The 18,539-nt window shown below is 32.1% G+C and overlaps 1 long non-coding RNA gene across 1 annotated transcript; it reads left to right on the forward strand.

Moving 5' to 3' along the window:
* The first annotated feature begins 1,865 nt into the window (after positions 1-1,865).
* Positions 1,866-5,880, forward strand: LOC128215519 (uncharacterized). Its single transcript, XR_008258032.1, has 5 exons — positions 1,866-2,108; positions 2,904-2,992; positions 3,417-3,490; positions 4,657-4,733; positions 5,780-5,880. It is a non-coding gene; the product is annotated as an uncharacterized LOC128215519 (long non-coding RNA).
* The last annotated feature ends 12,659 nt before the right edge of the window (positions 5,881-18,539 follow it).

Here is an 18,539-nt window from a genome sequence, read left to right on the forward strand (position 1 = left end):
ATATACGTATTATGACATATTGAATCGTGTACAGGATGCTTTAGCAGGCATGGACAAAGGTAAACTTATGGAAAAGTATGAAGGTGGATATATATTCAGCAATGGTAGAAGTGTAGATATCAAATACATGGACAAAGGACAGTCGTACGTAGTATCTGATTTGTTTAGAAGTCGCAAGGAACACATTACCTACGAGATCATTGAACTCAAATATGGGAGTTTCGACAACACGAAATATGAAAGTAAAGAGTTTGATCCACCAGTAGTGATAGTTTTCAGTAATGATGTTCCATGTTTGAAGAAATTTCCAACGTATCGATGGTGCGTGTGGAATATTATAGACAATAGACTGAAAAGTTATGATCAAGAAATGTGTCAATGCAAATGTTGTAGAAATTCTTCCACATCAACACCGAATAAAGAAAAGATAAAACACTAAAGAAATTTTAAAGATAAATGTCTTTACGAGATGTTTATTTCCTGAAAATTAAAATAACAATTACTAATATAACTACTCTGTCCCCATCTCCGTCTTTAGTCTCCACTCAATAGATAGTTGGAGACAACGCATTATTTTTTTGATATTATAAGGCTTGAAATTTGTTACTTGTCATACACATTCTCAAACAATTATGTCCAGTCAAGCATCGACACAGCAAACAACGCCTTGTGAGAACACCAGTGAAAACGAGCAAAAAAGCGAATCTTGTTCTCAGCAACCCATGAATGATATCAATGAATATGAAAAAATGATGGAGATGGCAGAAGATTATTTGCGAGATGCTGAAGAACAAAAATCGAGCGAAATCGAATCCATGCAAGATGACAACCCAGACGGGGCAGTTTGTTATATGAGAAATTGCTGCGTTTGTGACGGTTACTGTTATGATAGTGATAATTTTGAAGACATTGAGACCATAGACGAGGAAGTAAAAATTTACGAAATTGAACCAAGTATTTTTGTGAGCGAAAAAAAGAATTGACATTAGTTTTCAATCCGCTCAAACATGATGATACTTCATTAAGTGCTTTGCGAATGACAAGGTTCAAACAATTGTTTTGATGTTTTAACTTTGAATAAATGCGTTGAAATGCAATTTGATTGTTTGTTTTATCTCGATTGAAAAATAGAAGCATAGTAACATAGTAGCAAGCACTGTACCTAGCATTGTAGATTGCATGGTCCATGGCTTAAAATAATGCAATGAGTGGAACGAATATAGTTCATATATAAAACTTATCTTTTCTTCTCATGTCATACTTGTCAAAACCTACTGATCTAGTATATACAAATTATGGGTTTCAAGAAAACCATCAAAACGTGTTTGAAGAAGTTGCTCAGAAGGTCTGATGCAAAACAGAAACATATGGACAGTGTGCAATTGAATGCGAACATTAATATGGCAACTGAAATCCACACGTGCCCGAAACTATATCCATGTTTGATTTGTTTCAACAAGGGGGATGCTGAGAAAACAGAACTGAAAGCCGCAAGCCATCAGTGCCCTGAACTGTATCCCTGTTTGGTGTGTTTGGTGCAAGAAGACTCGTCGAGTGTTGATAAAACTTACAAAGTTGTTGAAAAGCTCAGTAGCAGAGACTTAGAGAGAAATGAGAATCACGAAGCACTTCGCCAGTTCTTCGCCAGGCGTGGGAGACAGTTTGTGCCAAAACGTTGTTAATAAATTGAGTGATGAACAGACAATGAATAGTAGCAAAATAAAATGTATGAACTGTTCGTGTTTTATTGTGTTTATCTATAGTAATCTATTTGGAATCACTTAAGCTTCAAGAACAACTATGCTTGCTCATAGTTATCAAACGAGTAATGGTCATATAGTCATATATATATGTGCAAATCGCTATGCATAACTCCTCAAAGATACACAGAATGTATCGTAAAATGCTACAAAGTACGATACTTAAGCAAAATAAAACATGAAATAAAGTAAAACAATCACAGAATAATGTTACGATTTTCGGTACAAGCTATACTGAGCTGATTATTATAAGGGAAAGTGTTGTCTGTCGTATTCACTTGGATACGGTTGAACCATGTAAACAATACTCTTTGTGTGTAAAATTTGGGATATTTTCTGTGTTTGAAGGTACGACCTTGGTAGTTATAGTTTCTATAATGTTTTCGCGATTGAATCAAGCCGGGTTTATGCATATACAAGAGATATAAATGATTTTACGAGGTTTTAAACATTTCCAATTTCAGAAAATATTTCTACTTTCGATTTCGTTTTTCTGAAAATGAACAAACTTTTTTTTTCCTAATGTTCAATTTCATAAAACGATACATAATACATAATTACGATAATTTTAAATTATTTTTAATGAGTATATTTTCTTTATTTTCGTAAAGGTTTAAAAAATAAATAAATAATGCAATTCATGAAATGATATGACGTGATATGTATGACGTCATATTGCTGAGTTCTCGCTGTGCGCTGGTCGGCCATCTTGAAAAATAAATTGTGAAGGTCGTATTTCCAGCTTTCCTGCGGTAAATATGAGATGACTGTTTAAAAGTTTTATGCGAAATTGTGTCTAAATATATGATGTATCATATTACCAGCAAGTTTTGTCGATGTATCTATTGAATTCCATAAAAACTTCTGTCAAAAGAAATTGCTCCCAGCTCGTTTTAGAATGTTTCGAACATTCTCGAAGCCGATTTTAGAAACTTTAATTCTCGGCTAGATATGTTGAAAAACATAGTAAGCAGTGTTAATTCATATCTCTTGTCTTGTTTATGTCACATTTTAAGTGATTTCAACTTTGTTTAGGGACCAAACTGGCAGAAATACGAAATGGCAAATCATGCAAGATTGATAAATATCTTCTTATTTTTGTTTGTTTGAAAAATATGTTGAAAATTATTTTTTTTAAACCAGAGACGGCAGTTCAGATGTAGTCGTCCTGTGTGTCAGAAAGCTGGTGATCAAAATGGTTGAAGGCAATACCCAAGAAAGTACATTTACAAGTAAGTAAAATCACTGAAAATTAATTCCATGAAATGAACTGTCATATCATAATCTCAGTGCTTAGTCTGCTTGGAATAATTTTTATAAACTGATAATTTATCTAATAACAGACACTGTGTTTGATTTATTACATTGAACTTCTATTAGATAAATTTTCAGTTTGTGTTTGATATCTACCAATGCCATAAATGCATATTTTTGTTCCTGTTGTGAATGATAAGAAATGTTGGGAACATAATACCTTCTGCATGTGAACAGTTTTTCTGTTTCTGTTTGTATGTAGGAAGTATTTTGTTTTCAGGATTATTTCAACATTGTTGATGTGGATGAAATGTGCACTTAGCCATGCTTTTAATGGAATGAAAAATGTAAAAAACTAACAAGCAATATGTGCAGTTTTGTTGATAAAATGTTTTGTTCCAGATTTGTGAGGAGTAACCTAGCCTATATAACCTGAAGCTCACCCAATATGCAGTGTTCTGCTCTGTCAATAACAAGTAAGTAATTTCACCAAATTTCATCAGAAACAAATCTCAAAGGTACAATGAACAGTAAAGTTAACTCATCTTGGTACTTTAATACACTGAAACACTGAACCAACATGATTTGATTTTGCTCTTTGTACTTATTTCACATTATGGTAGCAAAATTACAGCTATGTGTCAGATTCATGACATTTAGCATTTGTCATACATTTCACTCTTTCAGTTGTCAAACCAAATGCTAAGTGTCAAATCCATTCATGATATTTAGCATGTGTCATACATTTCACTATATTATTTGTCAAACCGAAAGATGAATGTCAAATTATTTACACATGCTCAGCAGTTTATCATAAATTTTACTCATTTTATTTGTCAAACCAAAAGATGAACGTCAAATTATTTGAAGATGCTAAGCATTTATCATACATTTTACTCTTTTTATGACAAATCGACTCACAAATTTAAGCAAACCAGGTGACAATGTACAAATCATTTAGGGTGACGAGCTTTTTGGTTACCTCGCCCGGCCAAACAAAAAGACTTATATATATACTAAAAGTGTTTTAGTTTGGCCGGGCGAGCGAACCAAAAAGCTCGTCACCCCAAAATACTTGTACATCGTCACTTTGTGTGCCTAATTTTGAGATTCAACTAAATCGTTCTAAATTCAATGTAAAAAAAAAGTTTCATAAGGGGGGTACCCAGTGTGAAAAAACTACATCGCTTAAACGCAAATGCGCTTTGGTAGGTATATAGCTAAAACGCGAATGCGCTATGGTGAAAATCCAAAGTCAAAAATTTTGAAAATTTTGAAAAAAATTGAAAAGATGTGAAATAAATCATGATTTTAAGCACTGTTTTAGTGAACAGCTCTGTCATTTGTAAATCAAAACTGAGAGAATGGTTAATATGTTTTGAGACAAAGCATTTATAACTCACTGCAAATATTCTTTGGTGGTCAAAGACTTAATAGAAGTTAATTAGCCAGTGTTCATATTTAGTAAATGAAAATTAGTGAGTTGAAGCTTATATTGTTAAGTTTTATTGTATATCATCTGGCAGGGAAAACAAGATCATTTAAGATTCATGTTTTTGGTGGCAAACAAATTGAACAAGTATTGTTCTTATTTTACTCATTGATGTTTTCATTTTTCAACAGAAATGTTTTGTTTTTTCAGCTCTGTATGGCTGGTCTGACCTCAGTGGAAGTTGTTCGTTTAAATGGTTTCGGGACATTGAAATAAAACAACACGAGGTAAAATACAAAGTGCTTATTTATTTTTTAACTTGTTTATCCAGTAGTATATGATAAAAAGTTTTTTAACTTGTTCATCCAGTATTATATGGTACATACAACAATAATCGATTCATGACACTGAGCATTTATCAAACATTTCACTCTATTATTTGTCAAACCAAAAGATGAACGTCAAATTATTTACAGATGCTAAGCAGTTTATCATACATTTCACTTTATTATTTGTCAAACCAAATGCTAAATGTCATGTCTTGAATCGATTCATGATATTTAGCATTTGTCATACATTTCACTCTAATATTTGTCAAACCAAAAGATGAATGTCAAATTATTTACAGATGCTAAACAGTTTATCATAAATTTTACTCATTTTATTTGTCAAACCAAAAAATGAATGTCAAATTATTTGAAGATGCTAAGCATCTTATCATACATTTTACTCTCTTTATGACAAATCGACTCACAAATTTAAGCAAACCAGGTGACGATGTACAAATAATTTAGGGTGACGAGCTTTTTGGTTACCTCGCCCGGCCAAACAAAAAGACTTATATATATACTAAAAGTGTTTTAGTTTGGCCGGGCGAGCGAACCAAAAAGCTCGTCACCCCAAAATACTTGTACATCGTCACTTTGTGTGCCTAATTTTGTGAGTCAACTAAATCGTTCTAAATTCAATGTAAAAAAAAGTTTCATAAGGGGGGTACTCAGCGTGAAAAAACTACATCGCTTAAACGCAAATGCGCTTTGGTAGGTATATAGCTAAAACGCGAATGCGCTATGGTGAAAATCCAAAGTCAAAAATTTTGAAAAAATTGAAAAGTTGTCAAAAAAATCATAATTTTAAGCACATTGTTAGTGTACTGCTCTGTCATTTGTAAATCAAAACTGAGATAAAGGTTAATATGTTTTGAGACTAAGCATTTACAGCTCACTGCAAGTCCAATGTTATAAATGAAACCAAAATTTACCAGAGTAAACATTAATGTGCTATTGTATGTAAGAATGTTTCGTCTTTTACACGTTTCATTTCATTTTTTCAGATGAGATGCCATACACAGGGGATCCGACAGAAGACAGCAGACAGAATTCGTCGATCTATTTGAAATGTCATTGTTTATTTGAAAAAAGATACCTATCCACACTTGTTCGTTTTAAAATATTGTTTGTATTATATGTGCTTTGTACCGTTGCTTTTTGTTTATCAGTAATTCTCCAACACTTGTATTTCGTGTTTTACATGAACATTGAAAATTTATCATACAGTAAATCATTTCGAAAATGAAATTTAAATGGAGAAATACTGATTTATCTGTTTGCTTTTAATGTTTGTGCTGTCTTGCTTACCCCAGTAACGCGGGTCTTGTTTGCTATTGTGAGTACTGTTATTTTTTTTGGCCATCCAAAGTATTGTTCACGAAAGATAACACATTTTTTTCATAAAATTGGTTACATTTTGGTCTGTCGATTTTTTTCATTGAAACCACAGTCAAACGGTTTTTCACTATATTTTTTTTATGAGAAACAGCCAGACTTGGTCACGGCTGAAACCGAGGAACATTTGTGATTGAACAAAATTTTAGCAGTAATGCTGCTTGTAATTCATAAATTTATTAAGCTTTGGTCTTGTCATATTGATTACGATATTGGTTGGAACATAACTTGGTAAAATGGTAAACATTTTGATAGTGTGCACAAGAGCAAAATTTGCACTGCATTTTAAAATGTTTCATTTTTGTGAAATGCTGTTGACAAAATGATTTGTTTGCTCGTGCCAGCATGGGTCGACGAGATTCGTTTCTCACTGTCCTTTATGCGGCGGTTTAGGATGCAAGCCTGTTGTTTTGTCAATGTCTATAAAGTTCAGCTTGAATGAAAATTGAAATCAATATTGCAAGATCAAGCAATTTTTAAAAAAATGTTAGAATGTAGATGCGTTGTGAAATGTACTAGGCTCATTGCATTCTTAGTTTGGTTTCGAAGTGCAAAACTTCATTCATCACAAACATTCCTCTTGAACGACCGAACATTGATATGTGGCAATGTTTTCGTTCAGCAAAATGATTTGGCAAAAGTAATTTAAAGGCTAGCATGAGTATGGAGGTGTCGTTAGACCAGCTTAGTATTGGTGTAAGGTGGTGTACAGTGCCAATACTAGGAACCGCTCATGTTCACCATGTCACGCTACAGGCAATGAAAAATAGGGAGTGGCAACCTCTTTGTATTGCCGTGGTCCGACACTCCACACAGTCTTTACAATGAGAGGGGAAATATAGGCAATCGGATGCTTCTTCCTAAGTGTGCCTTGTCGAGTAACTGCCTTTGGCGTTGCCTTTATTTTCAAATTTGTGAACAAATAAAACTAGGTTAGGACCACATAATAGGGTTACGATGAAAATTAGGTTTCCCTTTTAATGTTTGAAGATAACAGCCACTGGCGTTATACTTCAAAAAATGGCTCGAAATACACATCACACAAACATTCAACATTTCAACATTTTATCTGCAACATTTTTCATTTTTCAAAAAAATACTCAGATGTACAAAAATAATGCAAAACATGAACAGCAAATTCACAAATTCTGTTGTGTTGAAATTTAAAAAAATCAACCATGAGATTGTATGAAAAAGATTCTTTTTTATTTTCAAACAATTGAGATATCACAATCATTAGCCATATGTACAAAAATAATGCAACTCTGAATTATAATTTCATGCTCTCAACAAAAAATATGCATCGAAAATTGTGAAAAATTGTGAAAATCTAGAAGTTGACGAGAGATCTCAAGATTTCAAAAAACGAACTATAGGCTTTATTTCACACAATACTTCATGAAAAAAAATCAAATCTTCATAATGTTCATAATCTAGAAATTAACGAGGTATCTCAAGATTTCATAAAAAAATTATAGGCTTCATTTACCCAAAAAATTATAGGCTCATGCAAATCTTTCAAAAAATTATAGGCACATGCAAATCTCACAGATCTCACAATCATAAGCCATATGCACAAAAAAATGCAGCTAAGTCGATGAAACATGAAAAATTGATATCTTACTGAAACTGGCGTTCACACAAGATCTCATGAAAAAAATCAAATCTTCATAGTGTTGAAAATTATAGGCTTCATTTATTCAAAAAATTATAGGCTCATGCAAATCTTTCAAAAAATTATAGGCACATGCATATCTCTCAAAAAATTACAGATCTCACAATCATAAGCCATATGCACAAAAATGCAGCATCAAGTCCATGAAACATGAAAAATTGATATCTTTCTGAGACTGGCGTTCACACAAGATTTTCATGAAAAAAATCAAAACTTCATAATGTTGAAAAAATTATAGGCTCATGCAAATCTCTCAAAAAATTACAAATCTCACAATCATAAGCTATATGCACAAAAAAATGCAGCTAAGTCGATGAAACATGAAAAATTGATATCTTTCTGAGGCTGGCGTTCACACAAGATTTCATGAAAAAAATCAAAACTTCATAATGTTGAAAAAATTATAGGCTCATGCAAATCTCTCAAAAAATTACAAATCTCACAATCATAAGCCATATGCACAAAACATGCAGCTAAGTCCATGAAACATGAAAAATTGATATCTTTCTGAGACTGGCGTTCACACAAGGTCTCATGAAAAAAATCAAATCTTTATATTGTTGAAAATCTAGAAATTAGCGAGAGATCTCAAGATTTCAAAAACAAATTATAGGCTTCATTTATTCAAAAAAATATAGGCTTCATTTATTCAAGAAAATTATAGGCACATGCATATCTCTCAAAAAATTACAGATCTCACAATCATAAGCCATATGCACAAAAATGCAGCATCAAGTCCATGAAACATGAAAAATTGATATCTTTCTGAGACTGGCGTTCACACAAGATTTCATGAAAAAAATCAAATCTTCATATTGTTGAAAAAATTATAGGCTCATGCAATTCTCTCAAAAAATTACAAATCTCACAATCATAAGCCATATGCACAAAAAATGCAGCTAAGTCGATGAAACATGAAAAATTGATATCTTTCTGAGGCTGGCGTTCACACAAGATTTTCATGTAAAAAATCAAATCTTCATAATGTTGAAAAAATTATAGGCTCATGCAAATCTCTCAAAAAATTACAAAACTCACAATCATAAGCCATATGCACAAAAAATGCAGCTAAGTCGATGAAACATGAAAAATTGATATCTTTCTGAGGCTGGCGTTCACACAAGATTTCATGAAAAAAATCAAATCTTCATAATGTTGAAAAAATTATAGGCTCATGCAAATCTCTCAAAAAATTACAAATCTCACAATCATAAGCCATATGCACAAAACATGCAGCTAAGTCCATGAAACATGAAAAATTGATATCTTTCTGAGGCTGGCGTTCACACAAGGTCTCATGAAAAAAATCAAATCTTCATATTGTTGAAAATCTAGAAATTAGCGAGAGATCTCAAGATTTCAAAAACAAATTATAGGCTTCATTTATTCAAAAAATTATAGGCTTCATTTATTCAAGAAAAATATAGGCTCATGCAAATCTCTCAAAAAATTACAAATTTCACAATCATAAGCCATATGCACAAAAATGCAGCATCAAGTCCATGAAACTTGAAAAATTGATATCTTTCTGAGACTGGCGTTCACACAATATTTCAAAAAAAATTATAGGCTTCATTTATTCAAAAAAATTATAGGCTCATGCAAATCTTTCAAACAATTATAGGCACATGCAAATCTCAAAAAAGTTACAATTTTCACAATCATAAGCCATATGCACAAAAATGCAGCATCAAGTCCATGAAACATGAAAAATTGATATCTTTCTGAGACTGGCGTTCACACAAGATTTTCATGAAAAAAATCAAATCTTCATAATGTTGAAAAATTATAGGCTCATGCAAATCTCTCAAAAAATTACAGATCTCACAATCATAAGCTATATGCACAAAAAACACCAAGTCCATGAAACATGAAAAATTGATATTGACAGACAGTGTCTCATCATTATCACCAGTATCATCAGTATCGGAATGGTAACTCAAATCCCTTCTACAAACTGGGATGTTCGAATCCTCCTTGCAAACTGGGGTGTTCAAATCCCTTCTGCAAACTGGGATGCTCAAATCGCTTTTGACTACTTCATTTGTGACTCGTTGAAGAATTCCCTTTAGTTTCCGTATGTGTCGCTTGTGCTCTCTAAGCAGATGCTGTGTTTTTCGAATCGCTTTAGAAGAATGCTGGCCTTCTTGTTTTAGAAATTTGATTTCTCTTTCTAATGTTATTTTCTGCCTTCTATGTGCCATAACGACCATATTCATATTGTTGATTGTCTGTACTTTCGAACATTGTCCAAGGTATTCGAGTTCCTTTGTCAAACTTGTACGAACATGAGTTGGTACATTTTTCGAACAGTACTTGAGATATTTCTGAAGTAGTGTGTTTGTCTTGTTCTCATACTGGGGAATAGATGTGCTATATCTTTATTCGTTAGCCATCTCTCTACGTATTGCAGCTAAGGAATACCCATAATATAGAATATGAGCTTTTATATCATACGATTAAACTTTTATAATGCACAAGTGTTTATCCAATGAAATGAGATTATGATGATCATTGTTGAAAACAAAACGAATCAGTGTTTTCATTGCATTATAATTTCAAGCTCTTATTACTCGAGTTTCATTCATCAATTATTTAATCCATTCATTCAGTTGATATCAAACATGTCAAACACAACTTTAAGCTTAATAAGCAATTTGGCAGATCGTATGGAACACAGTGAAACTCAGGTGTTGTACATGAAAACTATCGTAGTAAATAACAGCAAACACGTATCTGGCGTCTTAAGAAAACTTTTGCCATTAATTCGTAAAAGTGTAAAATCACTTCATAAGATAGCTTCTTCAGAAAAACCTCCTAGCAAGATGAGCGAGCAAGACAAAACAAATAGAGTTTTACCACTAGCCAGAGAAATTAAACGTGACTTCAAAAACTACAAAATTGAGTTAAACAAAATATCAGAACGTTGTGGCAGGGAGAAAGAAATTGACATTTTATCCAAAATCCGATCGGTATCCAAGATCTTGCGTAAAACAAACCCACTAACATCCCTTTTGCGCAATCTTCTCAGCAGGGAAGCAGAGTTGCAACGACAAATCGACGAAAAAAACATTTGTACAAGTTGTGTTACAAACAAAAAGTGTATTGTGTTTATCCCATGTGGACATTTATCTTGTCAGTCATGCTCCATTACCAGCAGCGAATGTCACATTTGTGGATCGGCTATTGTTGGAAAATATCTTATGAATAAATCATAAACAATTATTTGTATTTTTGCTTTCTGTTTATTTCATTTACATAGAAAGGTGAACTGTGTTAATCACTCAAACACTACCAGTTCTGATTTACACAGCTATGCTGTAGACAGCCGCAATACGCTAGTTAGCTCAAATTTCTAACATTGGTTTGCAAAGTTGTTGAATGCAAGTTCGAGAAATAATGTATACGCTTTTTAGAGTACTTCAAACTATTTAAACATACAGCAGTGACTGTACTATTCACACTTCACTTACTATGGCAAAACGATATACTGACATCGCTGGGTTTGCTGGACTACAGTACAATGATTATTTCAAAAGATTCTGTTGGGAATGCCAATTGTGTTGTGCTGGAGTCTTTACGTTAGAACCTTGTCAACGACATGATCTTTTGAACATTTTCCCTCCAGCTGGCTACTGCCAAAACTGTTTTCGATATGTGTGGTACTGTAATGATTGTAAGGCTGATGGAACGCCACCAAAAGTGCGAATGAGAAACTATTGTTTGTCATGTTTCTTCCACCGATTTGAAAATCTTGCAATCTTGGCCGGCTAACCCTGACGTGGTTGAAGAAAGTTTTCGATTGATTGTGACAATTATCTTGTTTCACAAAATGAAAAAATAAAAACTTGAAATAAATTACTTTGTTTTTGTATCTGATACCAAGACGCTCATTTTTTTCTCTGATGATTTTCAATTTTCATTTTCAATTTTCATTTTCAATTTTCATTCTCAATTTTCATTCTCAATTTTCATTTTCAATTTTCATTCTCAATTTTCATTCTCAATTTTCATTCTCAATTTTCATTCTCAATTTTCACATTCGTCATTTTCATTTTCACCCTCGTGGGACTAAACCCACTCACCGCCGATATCGGGTTGTACCCTTCTACATATATACCTGTCCCCTTAAAACCTGCAACATACTTACAAATTATTAAGGAGACCGCAAATTACGTATATTTTTTGTTAATTAATTTAAGAAACCTAAATTTTGTACTCATAATAAATGATCATTTCAATACTAAATTATCAACAAAAAAGCAAAATAAAGTATAAAACAAAAAATATACAAATTGTCTCCTTAATGCCGTAAAAAATATACGGTCACCTTAATGCCCTAAGTATATATATATATATATATATATATATATATATATATATATATATATATATATATATATATATATATATATATATATATATATATATATTTATATATATATATATATATATATATATATATATATATATATATATGCAGTTTCGTGCACTACAAAAACATATAACATTCGAAAACTTACAATAATCAAAATTATAACAATACAATGAATGGTATATATTTGGTATATATGATTATATTTTTATATTCATATACATATAAACAATTATAAACACATACATATCCACATATAACACACAAATACTTATGTTTGATATAATGCAATATTTCTCAATAAGTTCGAAAGCCTTGTATAAACATACTCAGATTTTTTAAAGATAGTTTCAATTTCTGTATTGATCAACGCAATTAATTTATACATACTAGGATATTGTCTATAATACCTAGGTATAAATCTCATTCTTAGTTCATAAAACAATGTGCACTCTAGAGGAAAGTAGTATTCATGTTCTAATAAAGAACAAACAGTGCATTTACGATCATTTAGTGGCTTCGAATGCGGTCTATTCCATCGACCCGTTTCAATGCTTAATCTATGTGACGATAGCCGCAGTTTGGACACCGACATTCAAAATTTAGTAATATTTAGTATGGTAAAATATGGTTAAAATCTAAATCCACACATTTTTGTAAAATCAAGCCCTACTGGACATGTCTAATCTACTTTGCCAATCTTGAATACAATTATCTTTCAACCTTTGTTTAACAAGACACAGAAATATCTTAACATTTCCAATTTCTTGATAAAACCAGGAATCATATAAACCTAAACTACAAAGAAGATCTTTTGTGAGTGAACACCAATTTGGTTTGTTGGGATGCTGTTCTATATATATATATTCATACATTGTTTTGTATGCTTAGACACGTTTTGTTTTCAATCAACTTTCATCATAATAGTATTTCTTCATCATTGAAATAATTGAACCTCATTTCTTTGCTATACTCTGGCCTCCATTTATTTATAGTCTAGATGTGTTTTGCTACATGACCCCGTGATCCATCCATTGAATAAATGTCATTTTACAAGTACAACTCTTGAAAGCGCTGCATGATACAACCGGAAGTTAGTACCGTCCTCATTGGAAATTACTTTCTCTGACATGGATATTGGAACTAGGCACAAAACATACAAAATACGTGCTATCAATCCGTATCGATTAACTTCTATATAGTAAATGTTCGTTTATCGAAAATTCTTTCATGGATGTTATCCAGTTAGTTTAATTACTATGATTTTTTGAAACTGTATTTTGAAATTATGATGTTTGGAATGTTTAACGTTTGATTTGATAGGCATGTTCGTTCAAAGGCATGCATTTAGGAGTTCTAAGCAATTCCCATTGGTGATGTATCTAATGCCGTCTAATGTAAAATTGTATTTTCTTACAAAGTAAGACTACGTCAGGTACAAATAAACGACTGATTAAGACATTTTCATCTGACTCTCGCATGTGTACATGTTAATTCCCAGACGACAACATTAATGGCCAATATGACTGAACTTTCTTCATAATCTGAATATTCGAGTAATTTCATATTTTGCATATTGTATTAGGCAACATATTATAACCTATAAAAAGCCTAAAATCCGCCAACTTGATAGATCTGAATTGAAAATAAATTATGCTTACTGTATTGATTATGTGCGATGTATATGCTACGCCAAAATGATCAGGTTCCGTGAAGAATAAACTGACATTATCTCTCCGAAATCGATTTCATTACGAGAAATGTAAAGAAGCTGTTTTATAATTTACTGAAGGTATCAATTTAAATTATTATTTGACGTTTGTTATTTAAGTTGAAAGATTTTAAGACAGACATTGTTAACTCAACGTATATCAATGAAATAAATTTGAGCATAGTTGGCTTTATTTAGAGGGTTTTATGGAATAGTAGCATTTGTTTGAAAATGTAGAAAACATTTCCCAATATTGTTTATTTACAAGTACATGAAGACACATTGACTCTGATCGTTTCTTGAATTGTATCACATTTAACATTAGTATAGGTTTTAAGACTTCAGCATGTCTCTGTGTCATGTCAATGTTAGGTTTAACTACTTTCAATGTAGACGCCTTCATCATTTACCATGTTTAAATAGTAATTGCTTTGACATAAAGTTCAAGTTGAATCAGATTTGCCAAACCCTATTTACATCATTTACCAATGGAAGGCAACCTCATGTAATTGAATTTCACTGTCTCCATGGTTACTGATGTTGCTTCTGATGAATTACATTCGTTTTGCATGTACTATTGCCTGTGCATGAACAGGTACAAATGGATTTTGTGAGTTAATTACCACTGGCGCTCTTGTAGTGGTCTGATTCTGACAAGTATTAGAGATCGACTTGTGGAAAGACGCTGACACTATATTGAATGACTATTGCAATTGTTAAATGCGTTACATATTGCAGTATTAGTTCAGAATTGATCATAGCATATAGCAGGATCGAGCGGAGCAAAATTACAAAGTGTGAAAATAGCACCCAATGCCAATAAGTACCACGAGCCAATAAAACATTGGAGCTAAATCCAGCCATGCAATATTTATTCCGCATCAAAACATAGTAATTAATCTGTAGTCCATGTTTATTGAGCAATTATATAACATGCGCACGGTCTGCACTCCGAATACTGTTTCTGAAAGAAATGTATTTTAAGGCATGTTAAATCTGTCCCCGCTGATTTTGACGTTTTGATTATCTTGCCCAGTGTATAACACGTTTGTAGTTTTATTACGTCGTGTGTCTCTTGTTTAGTGTATGTTAGCCCAAATCCTGTGTCATTCATCACGGTATTTGTTGAATGTTTGAATGCAGAGCGTGTCTCTGAAGTTTCCACATAAGCATTGTATTACTAATATGAATACTTCAAGACATTATAGCATTGTGAGCTATTAGCCATTAGTGTTGTCCATATGTTTCCTTTTGATATAAACACTCAACCTTGAATGCGGTATATAGCCAAAAGGAATTATATAGCCAAAATGTGTGGTTGTTTAACAATGATGAATTGCAGTTGCGTAGCCGAGAGAAGAGAAGAAAGAGGGATAAGCCGCAGTCAAATGAAGGCCGACCAGTGTCGGGGCGCGACAACTGGATTTCGATGCAGTGAATCACTCGTACTTATAAATTGACACTTATTGACATTTAGCGAATCTCTACGTTTTACCTCCAAAAAACAGTAAACTGTTAAGCTTTCTGTTTGCCATTGTAAATTATAAATATTTTTATTTTGCATATGTATACCATAATCTGCCATGTTGGCTTTTCTATAAATACTCGGAGTCTCAGAGGCGCCGTCCGAGTATTGGTTTATAAAATACTAAACGCAACTTTTTCTACTTATCTTTCATCTATTTACCATTGAACGTTGTTTCCCATTTGCTGTTATGAGTAAGTAATACTTCGATAACGCGCTTTGATACTTGTATCTGTTATTATAGTATTTGCCAGAACATAAGGACAAAACGAGCATATTTTGCGTCTTTAATAACTTTGGTATTTTAAATTAGTATTTTCATGAGCGATGAAATAAACAGTTAATTACACTTGAAAAAAGTTGTCCTTCGGATGGTAACTTGGCTCAGTGGTAAAACTAATACTGATGGTTATGCTTTCAATAATTTGTATAAGTTGTAGACTTAGATAATAATAGGATGGTGCTTTATTTCATTATATTACAAGGGTTCATGCGTTTGTCGTGCCGAATTGTATTTGTATTACTCATTTTCAATGATCCAACCTAATGCACAACGCATAAAGAGATTGAATGAATTATGGCTGTGACAATCCTAAAATCCGATTGCGTTTACATGAAGAGTGTAGAGGCTTGGCTGCTAAATATAATTATTACCACCGATGCTCTTTTATTTTGAAGGCCAAACTGGTTAGCAGATAATGGTCATTGCAATGATAACCATTTGTAGATATGCATATATTTTAATTAACTCATATGAAATGAGATCGAAAACAATGTATCTTTCATATGAAGAAACCTGTTGTTTTGCGATTTTCTGATATCGCAAAAAGGGGGGGGGATTGGGCTAAAAAATAAAAAATAAAAAGAAAGAAAATGCCCATAAAAGGATTTAAATAAAAAGAAAAGAGACAAACTGGCTTTCTAAAATGTATTATATAAGATGATTATAAAAGAAAAGTTCATTTTTGCAAATGGACATTTAGCTTATCTTTCATAATAGCTATTTCACGTTCGATATTGATTCGAATATATAAGTATTTTTCAAAATTTCGGAAGTAAGGAATTGTTTCTCTGTTTTTTGAACAGAAAATGTAGTATTTTAGAAGTATAACTATGAAGTTAATGCAGCTATAGTTTCTTTCAACGTTAATAAAACATTTTTTAAATTTAGTTAGATTCTAATATTTTTTGAGTGGAGAAAGCGTTTCAATTCATTCCACAGGTCTTGTATGATATAACACTCCCAGAACATGTGGTTTATTGTTTCCTCAAAGCTGGAACACAAGTTGCATAAACTAGAATTGGATAATTTGCTTTTCAAAAGATATTTATTTGTTGGTATAATTTCTGTTGATTATCTTAAACTGAAAGGCTCGTATACATGTGTCGATTGTTGCTATATATGGCAGTGAATATACTTCCTTCCAATTAAGTGTTTCGTTTAAAGACTTTTCCCATATATGTTTATGTTTTATTTCAATAGTGTCATTTTGAATATGTTTATTATACAGAAACTGTGTGATCTTTTTTTGGGTCTTAATTTTTTCCAACATCGAATTTTTTTCATCCAAAACAGTAATATCTGATATTTTTAGTTCATTTTTCAAATGTTGCGGTATATTATTGTAAAATTGTAGATATTTTAAATAGTCAATATTGGGGATTTCGTAAAGAAGTTGCATGTTATCAAATGAATAAAACTTCTTAAATCTAAATGCGAAGATATGTTCGAGATTGAGCATCCCCTTGTCGTGCCATTCTGTATAATATATTGTTTCATTATTACATTTTAATTCAGAGTTGTTCCAAATTATGACTTTTCTTATGTGTGTGTTGGCTTGTTTCTTTTTAAACATGTTCCAAGATGTAAGGATGTTTTGAAAAAAAATGTTTTGACCACATAAAAATTTGATATCGTTTTCATACAGATTACAATTAAATATGATATTTCCACCCTTTTTATAAAGTATTCTATTAAAAAATATTTTCCATTTCCCATAATTACTATCATCAATTAATCTTTTAATCCAGCTTGATTTAATAGCTTGTATAAATATTTTTAAATTCGGGAGACCTAATCCCCCATTTTCACGGGAGAGGTATAGCTGTTCTCTTTTAATTTTGTCAGGTTTATTATCCCATATAAAAGCAAAAATATATTTTGTTATCTCGTTTATCAGTTGATCAGGAGGATTTGGTAACACAGTAAAAGGAAAAAATAGCTTAGGTAGGGCGAATGTTTTGACTAAATTAACTTTTCCAAAAAGGGTTAATTTTCTATGTTGCCATTGTTTAAGACATTTGTTAAATTCCTGTTATTTTGATATAATATTGTTGGTAAAAAAAGAATCTCTATTATTGGAAAATATTATTCCAAGTGCTTTTGCAAATGTTGAGGTCCAGGTAAAACGACTTCCTTTACTAAAATGTATATTTTTTCCATTCACCTACCTTTATCTTGAGGTCAATGGTTACTTTGTTATGGCAAAAAGCTTCTAAGTTATGGCAACAAACTTCTTAGTTGTGGCAACATTATAAATAAAGTGTTGCGGATGTCGCCTCTCTGCAACATTAATTTTAGACGAGTTTGCCTGTGGTAAAATCAAATACGCTTTGATGCTTTTTGTATTGTATCATTTGCCTATTATCCTTGAAAAACCAGAACATGTTTACTGAACATTAGCTCCATAATAGAATCCTGAGTCATAGGTTCTCGTCGAATGAGAAAATTGTAACGCGGATCTGAAGTACTCCGAGTGTTCGTCTTAATCATTTTATGGCGAGTTGGGTGTCATTTTACAGATTTGACGTCCTGTTAAGCTTTGTACTGGTCGCGTGTTTGCAAGATGAATCTGTCTTAAACATCAGTGGGATATAATTATGGTCAATTTAATTCATTTAGTAAAATTATCGCTACATCCCGTCTTCCCCAATTTGGTCCATTAGGGAAGCTAGTATTTTTTCGAAGTAGCCATCAAAATTTAAGTTAATTATGTGTTCCTGCCATACTGTTTTCGAAATATTTGTTGTTAAACGCTTGTAAATTATTTAAATGTCAACAATTTAGGAAAGTTTTATGTCCA

The sequence above is a fragment of the Mya arenaria genome, chromosome 13, assembly GCF_026914265.1.
Source record: "Mya arenaria isolate MELC-2E11 chromosome 13, ASM2691426v1".
In the NCBI taxonomy this organism is placed as follows: Eukaryota; Metazoa; Mollusca; class Bivalvia; order Myida; family Myidae; genus Mya; species Mya arenaria.